A 16591-nucleotide genomic window follows, 5' to 3' on the forward strand; every position below is an offset into this window, starting at 1 on the left:
CTTAGTGGACTATTGTAGTACTGCAACTGCTGCTGTAATTACAATAAAAGGAATGGGGCTATTTTGTGTGTAGTGTGCTTTATGATGTCGTAGAGAAGATATTACTAGTTTAAGGTTATATAAATCTAACCATGATGAGGACATCCCTGGCCTTCCGGGCAGCAATGTGCTCGGGTGCTGATGCCCTGTGTCCTATGCAGCATCAGTTGATTGTGAAGAAGGTTGGTGTTGTTGTTGGTGCTGCTGGTGAGCCAGGTGCTGCTGGTGCTGGGGCTGATCATAGTCTGATTCTGAGGACCAAGGTGAAACAGTATAAAAAGCTGCCATGTTGATGGAATAGATGGCAGGTGAAGTACAGATAATGGAAGCTTCTGCCTGAGAAAAGTGATCATCCTGAGGTGGGAGTTTTTTCTGTACCTTTGATGCTGTCAAGTAATCAGCTGGAGCAATGGCCAGAGAATTCCTGCCTCAGGTTGACAGACGTGGTTCCTGAGCTGCGTGAATCCGTGACTATGCAGGGAAATTTAAGATGTATGGTGAAAAAGGCACCTTAAGTGCCTGTAAACTACCTGATAATGATTTAAATTGGGTTGCCCGACACTGCCAGCTCCGCGATGACGGACGTGCTTGGGGGAAAGTGTGTGGGGGAGGGATGACAGCTGGTTCCCGATGTGCTGTCAACAATAACAACTATCCCATCCGACCCGCCACCGATCGCGCCCACTACCACCCCGGAAAATTCCGGCCATAGAGCACAGAAGGAGGCCATTCGGTCCACCATGTCTGCGCCGGCTCTTTGAAAGAGCTACCGAATTAGTTTCACTCCCCTGCTCTTTCCCCATAGCCCTGCAATTTTTTTCCTTCAAAAGTATTTACCCATTTCACCACCCTTTCAGGCCGTGCATTCCAGAACATAACAACTCGCTGCACAAAAAATAATTCTCCTCACCTCCCCTCTGGTTCTTTCACCATTTGTTTTAAATGTGTCCTCTGGTTATCGACCCTCCTGCCAGTGGAAACAGTTTCTTCTTATTTACCCTATCAAAACACCACAGGGCCCAAATTCAGATACGCCAGAAAGCTGGCACATCTATGAGCATCCTACCTGGTAACGCTGGGATGTCTGAGGCAGCCGGTGGATCAATTTTCCAGACTTTTAAATTTTTCAAATTCCAACCGGAAGTCGGTCATAGTGGAGGCGGGAGATCGACAGGACTGAGCTGAATTCTTGTTGTGGGTGTCGCCACGCTCTCTCCCCTCCGTTAAAGGGGCGAACATCTGTCATTTTTTATCTTTGGCCACTGGGCCACCAAGGAGAGTTTTGGCTGGGCCAGCGGCCTGGCACCCAAGAAGGGATGCCAGGCTGCCCGTTGGTGGCCCGGCCGAATCCAGGGGCACTGTCTTGCTGGCCGATCAGGAAGTCAGCCGGCAAAAATAAATAGATGACACCGCGGCAGTGGGCCCTCCCCTTGACGAGTCGCCGCGCTGCGGAGAAGGTGCACTGACAGAGAAAGCTGTCGGGGGCACAACGCGACAGGGGATCGATGAATTTTCCTCAATTTTGGGAGGATTATTTTCAAGGTGAGGGAGAGCGGCGGTGCGCATTCTGATGATGCATTTGCGGTGATCATCAGGATCGGGGCAGAATCGGGACCAGGCCGAAAAATCCCCAACCTGAATTTAGGGTGGGGCGAACATTTGATGACAAAGCGACAGCCACGGGATCCGGCTGCATGGCCGCCGCAAACGGGCAATAATGGATCTCCCTGAGACCCTGAATTTCGGCCCCGCAAATAATGTTGAACACCTCTATTAAATCTCTTTGGAATGCTCCTACTAATGTTGTTGAGTTCCACATTATGACCTTATCAGTTGCTTTCAGCCACCCTGGGGACAGACTCCAAAGAACCATGAGCGAGGAGCTCACAGAACTTATGGCAACGTAAGGGTTTCTTCATGAGCAGATCAGTGGCTGCTGCAAGCATTCAGTTAACAGTGGGAGCATGTGACACAAGTACAGGAACAGGCAGGTGGCTCTGAAGTCACCTTGACCATCCCTTATCTGTACCTGACACTGATAAATAACAGGATAAAGAATGAAAGCAAGTATTTATCGAGAAACCTTTCATATCTCAGCAAGTTCCAAAGCACCTTACAACCAATAAATTATTTTTGAAATGTTGCCATGTTGACACCTGCTGTTATGTAGCCAAGCACGGCAGCTAAACTTGCACACAGAAAGACCCCGCAAACAGGAAATGAATAAAATCCCATAGCAAACAGGTTCACAGAGCCAGAATCGAACAAGTATTTCTGGCACAGGCAAGACATACATTGCGATAGGTGGCCAGCTGTGAATCACAAACTAGTCTGTGGTTGAATCATAGAATCATAAGAACATAAGAACATAAGAAATAGAAGCAGGAGTAAGCCATACGGCCCCTCGAGCCCATTCCACCATTTAATACGATCATGGCTGATCCGATCATAAACTCAGGTCCATTTCCCTGCCCGCTCCCCATAACCACTTATTCCCTTATCGTTTAAGAAACTGTCTATTTCTGTCTTAAATATATTCAATGTCCCAGCTTCCACAGCTCTCTGAGGCAGCGAATTCCACAGATTTACAACCCTCTGAGACAAGAAATTTCTCCTCATTTCAGTTTTAAATGGGCGGCCCCTTATTCTAAGATTATACCCTCTAGTTCTAGTCTCCCCTATCAGTGGAAACATCCACCTTGTCAAGCCCCCTCATAATCTTATATGTTTCGATAAGATCACCTCTCATTCTTCTGAATTCCAATGAGTAGAGGCCCATCCTCCTCAACCTTTCCTCATAAGTCAACCCCCTCATCTCCGGAATCAACCTAGTGAAATTTCTCTGAACTGCCTCCAAAGCAAGTATATCCTTTTGTAAATATGGAAACCAAAACTGCACACAGTATTCCAGGTGTGGCCTCACCAATACCCTGTATACCTGTAGCAAGACTTCCCTGCTTTTATACTCCATCCCCTTTGCAATAAAGGCCAAGATTCCATTGGCCTTCCTGATCACTTGCTGTATCTCTATACTATCCTTTTGTGTTTCATGCACATACCTCCAGGTCCCGCTATAGCGCAGCACTTTGCAATCTTTCTCCATTTAAATAATAACTTGCTCTTTGATTTTTTTCTGCCAAAGTGCATGACCTCACGCTTTCCAACATTATACTCCATCTGCAAAATTTTTGCCCACTCACTTAGCCTGTATATGTCCTTTGGCAGATTTTTTTTATCCTCCTCACACATTGCTTTTCCTCCCATCTTTGTATTGTCAGCAAACTTGGCTACGTTACACTCGGTCCCTTCTTCCAAGTCGTTAATATAGATTGTAAATAGTTGGAGTCCCACTGATCCCTGTGGCACCCCACGAGTTACTGATTGCCAACCCGAGAATGAACCATTTATCCCGACTCTCCGTTTTCAGTCAGTTAGCCAATGCTAATATATTACCCCCAACCCCGTGAACTTTTATCTTGTGCAGTAACCTTTTAAATGGAACCTTGTCGAATGCCTTCTGGATGTCCAAATATACCACATCCACTGGTTCCCCTTTATCCACCCTGTTTGTTACATCCTCAAAGAATTTCAGCAAATTTGTCAAACATGACTTCCCCTTCATAAATCCATGCTGACTCTGCCTGACCGAATTTTGCTTTTCGAAATGTCCTGCAACTGCTTCTTTAATAATGAACTCCAACATTTTCCCAACCACAGATGTTAGGCTAACTGGTCTATAGTTTCCTGCTTTTTGTCAGCCTCCTTTTTTAAATAGGGGCGTCACATTTGCAGTTTTCCAATCTGCTGGGACCTCCCCAGAATCCAGGGAATTTTGGTAAATTACAACCAATGCATCCACTATCCCTGCCGTTACTTCTCTTAAGATCCTAAGATACAAGCCATCAGGTTCAGGGAATTTATCTGCCTTTAGTCCCATTATCTTACTGAATACCACCTCCTTAGTGAATGTGATTGTGTTAAGTTCCTCCCCCGCTATAGCCCTTTGACTATCCACTGTTGGAATATTGTTAGTGTCCTCTACTGTAAAGACTGATACAAAATATTTGTTCAGAATTTCTGCCATCTCCATGTTCCCCATTAATAATTCCCCGGTCTCATCCTCTAAGGGACCAACATTTACTTTAGCCATTCTTTTCCTTTTTATATACCTATAGAAACTCTTGCTATCTGTTTTTATATCTTATGCTAGTTTACTTTCATAGTCTATCTTCCCATTCTTAATCATTTTTTTAGTCATTCTTTGCTGGCTTTTAAAAGCTTCCCAATCTTCTGTCCTCCCACTAGTTTTGGCAACTTTGTATGCCCTTATTTTTAATTGGATACTGTCATGTATTCAACTGTCATTGTAATCCATGTATAAACTGACCCAAGTTGTACACCATGAGAACACTGACCACTAGGTGGTGAACTTGTGGGAGACATTCCTATCCTGGACTTTCAGGTATAAAAGGGGAAGCTCCACCCATCTTCTCTACTTCAGTGCTGGCGAATAAAGGACTGGTCACAGAGTGACCTTCTCTCTAGAATGGGCCTCGTGTGCATTTGTACTGTATAGTAAGGACATATTCGATACCATCCTTTATTTCTTTAGTTAGCCACGGATGGCTATCTTTTCTCCTACACCCTTTCCTCCTTACTGGAATATATTTTTCTTGAGAGTTGTGAAATATCTCCTTAAATGTACACCACTGTTCATCAACCGTCATACACTTTAATCTATTTTCCCAGTCCACTTTAGCCAACTCTGCCCTCATACCTTCATAGCCTCCTTTATTTAATCTTAGTACTATGGTTAGACATCCAACTTTCTCACCCTCCATCTGAATTTGAAATTCAATCATAGAATCATAGAAATTTACAGCATGGAAGGAGGCCATTTTGGCCCATCTTGTCCGCACCGGCCGACCAAGAGCTATCCAGCCTAATCCCACTTTCCAGTTCTTGGTTTATAGCCTTTGACTTTGAGGCGTCCTTCCAGCAGTACATCACTTGAGTGAAAATTCATACCACACTAGCACAGCGGTACAGCACAGAGATACATCAGTACTAGTTTTAGTACAAACACAGCACATTACCTCAAATTATTTAGTCATTGGTTTATTTTGAAATGTATGTCTTTTGCATAAACAGCAGTAACAATGAATGGTTGTTTAAAGAAACAGATATGAACATCATTGAAATATGAAAGGTAAGTCTTAAGGAAGGAACACCTGTATCAGAGCCTGGAAGACGCTTCTCCCAGGGATTGCTCTGCATCGCTAGCTACTTGTCATTCTTCTCCACTTGTGCCATGGCTTTCTGTTGCTCCTGTTCCACCATCAAGACTATGCCTCTTTCAATTGATTACATTGTGCAGACTGTGGCACACCACTCCCATTCTGCCATCTTGCTCTGATGCCTATTGGACCCCATCTGCTTGAAACATCAGCTTCTTTGTTTGAGCATGGCAAATATCTGCTTGATTTATGTTCTTTCCTCTCAAATACACCTTTAGCTAGCCTCTCACTGACAACACAGGGCTAGTGCAGTGGTCACATTTCAAGTCGCTCCCATACCTTTAAGGAGCCAACCATGCAACTTGGAATGCCCTTGCAACGAAGTGGGGAACCCAGCACCCTCAAGGTGTGAATGGCAGCACTCCCTAATACTCGGGCCTTCACATACATAATCTTTTGGTGATCATACACCATTTGGATATTCATAGAGTGGCATCCTTTTCCGATGGTAAACATCAAGGCATTTTGCACAGGTGCTCGAATAGCAGTGGGTGCATGAGTGATGCTCTGCATCCTTGGAATGCCACATCTTTCTTAAAATGCTAGAAGTCTCTTGTGTTGCTGTATCCAAGTACTGAAGTTACTTTCTTCATCAGCATATCAAGACAGGCATCTGAGATCCTTCATGGGATATAATTTGAGAGAAAATGCTTTTAGGGTGTGAAGCCATCCTTAGTTAATTGCAAACTATAAATTAGAATAATACCTTACTTAATACTGGGTCTATTTATAGGACTCATTCTTTTGTCAGTGAGTCACAAAGTCAATATATATTCCTGTGAGTTCTCATTTAATGAAATCTTTAATTAAGAAAGATAAATGGGTTAACAATTTTGTTACAATAGTACACTCAGGAATTTGATGCATGCACATTAAGAAGTGCTCTAAAATAGTAATCGTACAGATTAGTATTTCACTAGAGAGGCTAATTAAGCTTTTGCATCATAATATTCAGATTTTCTTGAGGCCCCCTTCCCCCAGACCTGCTAAGTCTCACTCATTGGCAGCAACAATCATACATTTTGGTTTAAAAAAGATAAATTTAAAGATAAATACAGTTGCAGACACAATTAGTTGGTGATTGTGTGACTTTTGGCAATCATAAATATAAGGTAATCACTAATAAATCCAATAGGGAATTCAAGAGAAACGTCTTTATCCAGAGAGTGGTGAGAATGTGGAATTCGCTACCATAGGGAATGGTTGAGGCAAATAGATGCATTTAAGGGGATGCTAGATAAGCATATGAGGGAGAAAGGAATAGAGGGATATGCTGATAGATTTAGATGAAGTAGAGTGGGAGGACGCTCTTATGGAGAATAAACACCGGCACAGACCAGGTCGGCTGAATGGCCTATTTTTGTGCTGTATATTTTATGTAATTATGTAAATAGCACGCCGAGTTTCTCTCCGATGTTGACAGCTCTGCTCTCCATGAGTACAAGTACCTCAATTTTCCCCAAGTCTCTGTGTTAAAAGTTATGTACAGATACCAAACACACGAAACCACCTTTTGTACCAAACCAAAATCCTTAGAAAGTCAAAGTACTTTCTGATTAATGTGTGAGGTGTTTAATTTGAGGGGGCGGGGGGGAGGGAGATTGTAGATTTTAGCGCCTTGCGACATTTCTTCTTAGTTAATTTGTTGTTACTGCTATAAATAGTTCCACAAACCTCAGATTATTAGGTGATATTTTAGATGCGTGTTACATTCCCTTTGTTTTTCACTGGTGTGAAATATCAGCCGTGTACAGCGTGAAGTGATCGACAGTCAACTACAGAATAAAAATACATGCCTTCCTGTTTCTATCTTATTTTTAAAATGTACTTTTTTTGAACCATGTGTATGTGGGTCATGCACATTATACGTGGCAGGTGTCACAATTAATTTGCTATTCTATCCAGAAACATTGCGAGATAAGAGTCTTTGTCCAGAAACTTGAGCTTATAGCCCTTATCTGCCTGAGATCAGATCTGCGATGTCATCTTCCTTTAGCCATTACAGGTGTATAATACAATACCAGAGTCATTTATCAAAAAATAACACCTATGAAGAGCTATACTTTATTGGCTTAGACACACTATGGCTTCTGGAAAGATTTTCATTTTCATAAATTCTCAATTTACAGTGATGCTGTTTTTGGGGTCTATTTTCTATTAATTGAATATTTGTTGTAATAATTGTTGTTTTTCCACATGCAACTGTATTGGAAGTATTGTTAAAGGGAGAGGAACACACTATAAATTCTCCAGTGTCCTTAGGCATCATGGCAGCTGCTTAATGATACATGTATCATTATATTCTGGTGTAGTTGGAGGGCAAAACAGACTTGATTACACTACAGACAATTGTTTTGCAATAATACCAAACCATTTTTCATTATGTTTCTCTCAGCGATGGAAGGACACTGGTAATTTTTTATCTGCTACCTTTGGAAAAATGTCCTACAATTAAATTGTTGCTTTCTGCAGTTTAAAAGTATGTTTTTCGATATTTTCCTTTGTTCTTCCAAGCTTAAAAAAAGTGACCGTAGCTTATTTTGCCCTTTTTTTTAGTTCACAGTTAATAACACTTTGGCACCCTTGGGAGTGACTCCGCTGAATCAGGGTCTGATCCTGCACAAAACGAGCCAAGACCCTTGACTTAAGATGGAAAATTCCACGAAGTAAAGTCACGAGTGAAGGGTATTGTTGTGTATGGAGAGTCAGACCAAACACTGTGAGCTCAAAGTAAAGTGTGACCTTAGTCTTTTATTGTAGGTCTCCTGAGTGCCTCTCCAACCTGTGAAGCCTCCTTAAATACCTGTGCTCCCAAGGGATTATGGGATCCCTTGGGACTCCAGGGAATGAGCCTCTTGTGGCTGTACAGAGTAAATACAAGTATACATATATAACAACACTCACCCCCAAAGTCAATAGTGCAACTATTTACAATGTGAGTCCATGTGGGACCCTTCTTGCCCTGGTTGATCGTATCGGTGTGAAAGCTGGTGTTGTTGAATCATTTGTTGGGCCCTCGCTGGGCTGCTGTGCAGCTGGCCTTGCTGGGCTGCCTGGTGTGTTGGGCCCTGCTGGGCTGCTGTGGATGATGGGGTCTGCTTCATGGTCAACCGTGGTGCTGGTTGCCACTGGTGTGCATGTTGGGGATCAAAAAAGGTAGGGTCCAAGGTGGGTTGCTCAGAATAATCCGTGAATCTGAGTTTGATTTGGTCCAAGTGTTTCCGGTGAATAAGTCCATTTGAAAGTTTGACCTGAAACACTCTGCTCCCCTCTTTGGCCATGACAGTGCTGGGAAGCCACTTGGGACCTTGTCCATAATTTAATACAAATACAGAATCATTGATTTCAATCTCGAGTGACACATTTGCGCTATCATGGTATGCACTTTGTTGAAGCCGCCTGCTCTCTACCTGTTCATGTAGATCAGGGTGAACTTACGAGAGCCTTGTCTTAATTGCTCTTTTGATGAGCAGTTCAGCAGGTGGGATCCCAGTGAGTGAGTGGGGTCTCGTGCAGTAGCTAAGCAGGACTCGGGATAGGCGAGTCTGCAGTGAGCCTTCAGTTACCCTCTTCAAGCCTTGCTTGATGGTTTGCACTGCTCTCTCTGCCTGACCATTGGATGCTGGTTTAAATGGGGCAGATGTGACATGTTTGATCCTGTTGTGGATCATGAATTCTTTGAACTCAGCACTGGTAAAACATGGCCCGTTGTCGCCCACAAGGACATTGGATAGGCAGTGTATGGCAAACATGGCCGCAGACTTTCAGTAGCGGCAGCGGACGTGCTAGCCGACATTATCTCACATTCAATCCACTTGGATTACGCGTCTACAAACACAAGGAACATTTTACCCAAGAACGGACCTACATAATTGACGTGTACCCTAGGCCACGGTTTGGAGGGCCAAGACCATAAACTTAGCGGCGCCTCCCTGGGTACATTGCTTAACTGCGAGCATGTATTACATCTGTGAACGCAGGATTCTAAATCCTCATCGATACCTGGCCACCACATATGGGATCTGGCTATTGCTTTCATCATTACAATGCCTGGGTGGCTACTGTGGAGGTCATTGATGAAGGTGTCTCTGCCCTTCTTGGGGACCACTGCTCGATTGCCCCACAGAAGACAGTCTGCCTGTATAGACATTTCATCTTTGCGCCGCTGGAATGGCTTTATCTCTTTCTGCATTTCCACTGGAACACTGGACCAGCTCCCGTGAAGCACACAGCTTTTGACTAGAGGGATCCTGGCTTTTCCAGGTTTTGATCTGCCAGCAGTGACGGGTGATTGCTCACTTTCAAATGTTTCCATAACCATGGCTAGATCTGCGGGATGCGCCATTTCCACCCTGTGGTGGGCAATGGCAGCCTACTGAGAGCATCGGCGCAGTTTTCTGTGCCTGGCCTGTGGCAGATGGTGTAGTTCTAAGCGGACAACATGAGTGCCCATCTCTGGATGCGGGCCGGTGCGTTGGTATTTATCCCTTTACTCTCGGAGAACAGGGATATACATGGCTTATGGTCAGTTTCCAAGTGAAATTTTAGCCCAAACAGGTATTGATGCATTTTCTTTACCCCATAGACACATGCTAACTCTTCTTTCTCAATCATGCTGTAGGCTCTCAAAGCCTTAGACAGACTCCTGGATGCATAAGCAACCGACTGCAGTTTCCCGAAATCATTAGCTTGTTGCAATACACACCTGACGCCATATGACAACGCATCACATGCTAGTACCAAATGCTTACATGGATCATACAACACAAGCAATTTGTTTGAGCATAACAATTTTCTCGCTTTTACAAAGGCATTTTCTTGGCTTTTGCCCCAAACCCATTCATCCTCTTTTCATAGTAAGACATGCAGTGGTTCTAACAGTGTGCTGAGCCCGGTAAGAAGTTACCAAAGTAGTTCAGGAGTCCCAGAAACAACCGCAGCTCAGTCATGTTCTGTGGCCTCGGTGCATTCTTGATTGCCTCCGTCTTTGCGTTGGTGGGCCTGATGCCGTCCACCGCAATCCTCCTTCCTCGGAACTCCCACTTCAGGCGCCAGGAAAACGCACTTCAAGCATTTTAACCTGAGCCCCACGCGGTTGAGTCGACTAAGAACCTCCTCCAGGTTCTGCAGATGCTCGACTGTGTTCCGACCTGTGACCAAGATGTCGTCCTGGAAGACCACGGCTTGCAGGACCGACTTCAGTAAGCTTTCCATGTTTCTCTGGAATATCACCGCCACTGATCGGATTCCAAATGGGCATCTGTTATAAACAAAAAGACCTTTGTGCGTGTTGATGCAGGTGAGGGCCTGTGATGACTCCTCCAGTTCCTGAGTCAATAGGCTGAAGTCAGATCCAGCTTCGTGAATGTCTTTCCTCCTGCCAGCGTTGCAAAGAGGTCGTCGGCCTTTGGTAGTGGGTATTGGTAATGCAGGGAGAAACGATTGATAGTTACTTTGTAATCGCCACAGATTCTAATGGTGCCGTCTCCCTTGAGGACTGGGACGATAGGACTGGCCCACTCGCTAAACTCAATTGGGGAAATGATGCCCTCTCTTTGCAGCCGGTCTAGCTCGATCTCTACCCTTTCTCTCAGCATGTACGGTACTGCTCTCGCCTTGTGATGGATGGGTCGCGCTCCCGGAATTAGGTGGATTTGCACTTTTTCTCCTTGGAATTTCCCGATGCCTGGTTCGAACAGCGAAGGAAATGTCTTTAAGACCTGGGCACACGAAGTGCCGTCAGTGGGCGATAGCGCTCAGACGTCGTCCCAGTTCCAGCATATCTTTCCCCGCCAGCTCCTGTTGAGCAGCGTGGGACCATCACCCAGTACCACCCAGAGTGGTAGCTTGTGCACTGCTCCATCGTAGGAGACCTTTATGGTAGCACTGCCGATTACAGGAATCAGTTCTTTTGTGTAAGTTCTTAGTTTCGTGCAAGCTGGAGTTAAGACTCAGCATTATTGGGGGACAATTCGTGGTGAATGTGTGCACCTCGTGTACCTCTGCCTCCTCGATCTGAGGCTCTGGTCCGTCATGATCCTCCGTGGATCTGTCCTCCTCTGCAACAAGGTGGTTTTCAGGTTTAACACGCTTTACAGCTTGCCTGCACGCTCGTTGGAGGTGTCCCATTGTTCCACAGCTCTTGCAAACGTACACTTTGAATCGTCATGAATGAAAAAGATGATCACCCCCGCAGCGCCAACAAGGTGTTAATGGCCTTGCATTCATCACCCTTGGTGGTGGACTCTGAGACATCTGCAGACATGTAGATGCAGGTATAGAAACATAGAAACATAGAAAATAGGTGCAGGAGTAGGCCATTCAGCCCTTCTAGCCTGCACCGCCATTCAATGAGTTCATGGCTGAACATGAAACTTCAGTACCCACTTCCTGCTTTCACGCCATACCCCTTGATCCCCCGAGTAGTAAGGACTTCATCTAACTCCCTTTTGAATATATTTAGTGAATTGGCCTCAACTACTTCCCGTGGTAGAGAATTCCACAGGTTCACCACTCTCTGGGTGAAGAAGTTTCTCCTTATCTCGGTCCTAAATGGCTTACCCCTTATCCTTAGACTGTGACCCCTGGTTCTGGACTTCCCCAACATTGGGAACATTCTTCCTGCATCCAACCTGTCCAAACCCGTCAGAATTTTAAACGTTTCTATGAGGTCCCCTCTCACTCTTCTGAACTCCAGTGAATACAAGCCCAGTTGATTCAGTCTTTCTTGATAGGTCAGTCCCACCATCCCGGGAATCAGTCTGGTGAATCTTCGCTGCACTCCCTCAACAGCAAGTATGTCCTTCCTCAAGTTGTGTGACCTGTCCTGTACGTTATGATTCTAAAACAACCTCACTTTATTCACAGTTCTTGTGGCAGCACTTGTGTGCTGAGAGATTTGTTTCATATTGTCACTGGTGGCAATGAACGCCTGGGCTATCACTATGGCCTTACTCAAGGTTGGGGTCTCTAAGTCAAAAATTTGCGAGTATGGTTTCATGGCCAATTCCAAGTTCGAAAAAGTCTCTGAGATTGTGCTCCAAATGTCCTTCAAATTCGCAATGTCCTGCAAGGCGTCTTAGCTCGGCGACATAACTCGCCACTTCCTGGCCTTCAGACCTTTTGTGGTGTAGAACCAGTACATCGCCATCAGAACGCTTTCCTTTGGGTTCAAGTGCTCTCAGACCAGTATGCACAAATTGTCGTATGATTTCTCCGTGGGTTTCGCTGGAGTGAGCAGATTCTTCCTGAGGCCATACGTTGGTGCCCCACAGACTGTGAGGAGGATCGTCCTTCGCTTGGCAGTGCTCTCTTCCCCATCTAGCTCGTTGGCCATGAAGTATTGGTCGAGTCACTCCAGAAAAGTTTCCCAATCATCTCCCTCCGAGAATTTCTCCAGGATGCCCACTGTTCTCTGCATCTTTTGGTTTGCTATCTGCATCTCATCGCCAGTTGTTGTGTATGGAGAAAGAGTCAGACTGAACACTGTGAGCTCAACGGAAAGTGTGACTTTAGTCTTTTATTGCAAGTCTCCAAAGTGCCTCTCCAACCTGTGAAGCCTTCTTAAATACCTGTCCTCCCAAGAGATTATGGGATCCCTTGGGACTCCAGGGAATGAGCCCTCTGGTGGCTGTACAGAATAAATACAAATATACATATATAACAGGTATGAACTTCCAGCTTTTAGCAACTGAGCAAGGAATAAATCATTAACTAAAGATCACATAAACCAAGACTATAGTTAAAATCTGCAGGGCAATCACATAAAACAGAATGTAGTTCAGCTTCTGCTGCTAAACTCCACTAAAGAAATGTCTCCAGAAGGGTTTCGGGGCTGTGGATTTGGAGGGTTGCAAAAAGATCCCAGAGTTCATTGGGAGTGAAAAGAAGAATTGTACATATAATAATGGAAAGGCAGGAAGCATTTAGGAGCGATTAAAGTCACTTCAACCTTTAATTTAAAAATCTGAACTTTTGAAGTAAAGGGGTATCGTCATGCAGTAAAACATCTTGCAATCTAAGGTTTGAGAGCTGAAGTATGCAGAGTGACGGGGTCAGTAAATCACAAGTGTTCTGTTATTGGTCATCTTTAAACTGACAATTATCACTTTCGACACAAAGGCATGTTACAAGCGACCATGGTGCTTGAGTGTCTGCTGTAGCACATATTTTTGCTTATCGTCATCATGATCAACTTTGGATGAAGCTTTTTTCAATCACTTGACCTACCTGTAATGTCTTCAATTCTACCAACCACTCGAGGTTTTCCTGATTTCTCAGTATTTGCAGCTGTACCATTTATTAACTGTAAAAAGGACCTGAATGCAATACTGCAGGAAGATCTGCAGCTTATGGATAATTCTCCATATCGGGACAGCCCCAGAAACAGGGGGCCAAAATTGTCCCCTGCCCAAAACAGGGTGCTCTCACCCCGTTGTGTGTTTTTACCACCACGGTGGTTGAGGTTGCTTCTTGAGCAAAATCCCACTCTTTGTTTTTTTTCATTTGGATCCGGAAGTCGCTCTTAATGGGGACGGATACATGCAGGTGGCAATACCTGAGGGGCAGAAGTTGGGGGCAGTGCAGAGAGACCACCGCGATGATGTCATCATGGCAGTGCATCACCATGGCTCTCCACTTCACTTAAAGGGGAGAGTCTTCGTGATTTTAAAATTTCGGCCCACTAGGCCACCAGGGAGGGTTTTGGCTGGGCCAGCGGCCTGGCACCCAAGAGAGGCTGCCATGCTTCTTGTTGGTGGCCCGGCCGAACCCGGGGGCATAATTGTCAGGCCGACATGGCAGTCAGCCGACAAAAAAAACAACAGAGGTAGCGGCAGTAGGTCCTCTCTTTTAAGGGGAGCCGCACCGCCATTGCAGAAGGCCACAGCCTCACTGGACCACCGGGAAAAAGCTTGTTTTGGCACTGCAGGGTGGGCCGAAGATTTTCACGGTGAAATTTCGCTGTCGGGGGAGGGGGTGTACTGTGATGACGCACTTAACATGGGTCGGCAGCAGCGGAGCGGTGGGGTGGGGGGGAGGAGAGCGGGTCACTGCCGGGGTAACATGGGAGCACAATTTTGCTAATGGGGGTCATTACATGAAAAGTTGGCGGCCACTGCACTCCGTAGTGTGGTCGCCATTTTCCGGTGTTAAGAGGCCTTAACGAAAGGGACATTTTCGGCCCCAGGCTGTTGAGGTAGTTCAATACAACTGATTTGCATTTGTTTGGCGAGACACCGTATTCGTGAAAGAAGTGTTGGCACACCTTTTTATCCTGTGTTTACAAACACACAATATGACAACATCAATTGCGTTGACATGTATCACATCATTATTTATTGTGTCACTGTGATGAAAATGGTACATGGCTGCAACAGGTTTTTAAAAAGCAGATAGGCCAACTTTCAAAACCTCATTAGATGGATTTGCCCTGTTATTTAACCCTTCAATCCCCACCAGCAACCATTTTAAGAAAGGGTGCATGCTGTGGATCTTTGTCCAATATGATCAGCAGGTCCTGGTATGGTTGTGGTGCACTTTCTGGAGAAGTCCACTTCAACTCAAGATAAATGTTGGATAATTAGATAAATACTGGGATGATCCTGTAGATTCAAGGTGGGTTAGATCCTTTGTAAAAGCCTCCCATATGTATTAAACAGGACCAGGCAGTAATACATTGCCTAGGCATTCATCACCAATAGCCTAGGAGTTCCCTGCCAGCCACAGCCTTAATATCAACTTTTGCCAATAATAACCCTCTGCTTAGACTTCAAACAAGTCACTGGCCTGATGTACCATTGCGTAGGTAGCGGAACAGAGGGTAGGGTCAATATTACCGATTTATGGAGTTTCCTTCAGTGTAGGACAGGTGTTTAATTAAACTAAATTAATCATTTGAGCAACACAAGCTTACAACTGCCATTTATAATTCTTTAGGTTTCAAAGCCTGACTGATGGGAAAATATAATCGTAGTCTTCAACATGATCTTGAAAGAGCTCCTGTCGCCCTGTTCACACAACATTTAAAAAAGTTGGTTAATTGTTCCCTCGTGTTGGGAGCTCAGACAGAGCAGTGTTTCCTTTTTTCTGGCAAACCTTTACCTCAATAAACTTGACAAGTTTTCAGTAACCATGAGATAGACTTTCAGAAATCCTGCTGAGGCGTTGTATGCTTTATGTTATTTCTTTCTTTTGTAAAATTTACATCCTGCTGTTCAAATCCCTCCATAGCCTCACTCCTCAGTGGGTAGCACTCTTGTCTCTGAGTTAGAAGGTTGTGGGTTCAAGTCCCACTCCAGATATTTGAGTACTTAAATCTGGGCTTACACTCCAATGCAGTGCTAAGGGAGTACTGCACTGTCGGAAGTCCTGTCTTTCAGATGAATCATTAAACTGAGGTCACGTCTGCTCTCTCAGGTAGATGTAAAAGATCCTATGGCACTATTTCAAAGAAGAGCAGGAGAGTTATCCCCAGTGTCCTGGCCAATATTTATCCCTCAATCAACATAACAAAAAGCAGATTGTCTGGTCATTACCATATTGGTGTTTGTGGGAGCTTGCAGTGCGTAAATTGGTTGCCACATTTCCTACATAAGAACATAAGAAATAGGAGCAGGAGTAAGCCATACGGCCCATCGAGCCTGCTCCGCCATTTGATATGATCATGGCTGATCTGATCATGGACTCAGGTCCACTTCCCTGCCGCTCCCCTACATTACAACAGTGACCACACTTCAAAAAGCACTTCATTGGCTGTCAAGCGCTTTGAGACGTCTGGTGGTCGTGAAAGACGCTATATAAATACAAGCCTTTTTTTTCTTTTCTCCCTGTCTCTGTAACCTCTTCCAACCCTATAAACCCTCTGACATCTCTGCACGCCTCCAATTCTGGCCTTTTGCGAATCCCTGATTTCCTTCGCCCCGCCACCAACTGCTTAGGCCCTAAGCTCTGGAATTCCCTCCCTAAACTTCTCTGTCTCTCCACCTCTCTCCTCCTTTAAATTGCTCCTTAAAACCTAACTCTCTGACCTTTGATCTCCTTATGTGGCTCGGTGTCAGATTTTGGCTGATAACACTCCCATAAAGCGCTTTGGTACGTTTTACTAGGTAGGTGCTATATAAATGCAAGTTATTGTTGTAAAAGCCAAGGTTGAATGTTCAAATCTCTACACTGGAGCTGTGAAACAATTGTGCTGGTTTGAAGCCAAATGGCAGAGTAGAGCAAGCACAACTTCTTTAGCCAGAGGGTATTCTTAA

Source organism: Pristiophorus japonicus, chromosome 1 (genome assembly GCF_044704955.1).
Source record: "Pristiophorus japonicus isolate sPriJap1 chromosome 1, sPriJap1.hap1, whole genome shotgun sequence".
In the NCBI taxonomy this organism is placed as follows: domain Eukaryota; kingdom Metazoa; phylum Chordata; class Chondrichthyes; family Pristiophoridae; genus Pristiophorus; species Pristiophorus japonicus.